Raw genomic sequence first — 1276 nt, 5'->3', positions numbered from 1 at the left:
AGGGCAAGGCGGGCGGGCAAGGGGTGCGGGCTGTATAAGGGTAAGCCGGGCAAGGGGTGCGGGCTGAGTCCGGGCGAGGGGTACAGGAGTTTGCAGACTCTCTCCAAACTTTCCCGCACTCGGCTTCCACCTCTGACCCTTGACTCCCCTCAACTTTGGAAAAAGCACAACCCAATTCCAAATTGGGAATGTTCCCAAATTCAGGAGTTAAAATGCAAAAGAGACATTTCACAGCACGTTGCAATTTAATTAGCGATTGATACGAGTGAGTTATGATCACGAACAAGTTAGTGCTTCCGCCTGTGGAGCCTTCACACGGCTCTCATGTGCTTTGCTTCATTCACACTGCCGGCTGGGAGATGTAGTTTTACTCGCCAGGCGCTGTAGAGAAGAACTGCAGGTGCTGGTTTAAAACGAAGATAGACACAAAATGCTGGAGTAATGCCCCTGTCCCACTTAGGAGGCCTAAACAGCAACCTCTGGTGACCTTGCCCGCCACCCAAAAAAAAAATCAAGGTCGAGGTGACCTGCAACCTCCTACCACCTCCCACGCATATGTTGAAAACCTTCCTCCACTAGGAAGAAAACCGGCTTCAACTAGACCTGCGACTAAAAAATTATCGATTTTTAAAACGGCAACCTATTTTTAGTCGAGGCCGGTTTTAAACATGATGAAAAAATAGCAGCAACCTAGATGAAGCCTCGACCACGCAGAAAAATGTTCCCAATGTTTGGCAGGAAAAATGTTCCCAATGTTGGGCGAGTCCAGAAGCAGGGGCCACAGTCTTAGAATAAAGGGGAGGTCATTTAAGACTGAGGTGAGAAAAAACTTTTTCACCCAGAGAGTTGTGAATTTGTGGAATTCCCTGCCGCAGAGGGCAGTGGAGGCCAAATCACTGGATGGATTTAAGAGAGAGTTAGATAGAGCTCTAGGGGCTAGTGGAGTCAAGGGATATGGGGAGAAGGCAGGCACGGGTTATTGATAGGGGACGATCAGCCATGATCACAATGAATGGCGGTGCTGGCTCGAAGGGCCGAATGGCCTCCTCCTGCACCTATTTTCTATGTTTCTATGAAACCACTTTTGACCATTAGGGAGAGTGACCAAAACCTCCGGTGACCTCATGGGAACCTTGGGTGGCGGGCAAGGTCACCAGAGGTTACTGTTTTTTAGGTCTAATGGGACAGGGGCTTAACTCAGCGGGACAGGCAGCATCTCTGGAGATAAGCAATAGGGGACGTATCTGGTCGACGCCCTCCTTCATACTGAGAGTCT

This window comes from Amblyraja radiata, chromosome 35 (genome assembly GCF_010909765.2).
Source record: "Amblyraja radiata isolate CabotCenter1 chromosome 35, sAmbRad1.1.pri, whole genome shotgun sequence".
NCBI lineage: Eukaryota > Metazoa > Chordata > Chondrichthyes > Rajiformes > Rajidae > Amblyraja > Amblyraja radiata.
This window is presented reverse-complemented; position numbering follows the sequence as displayed.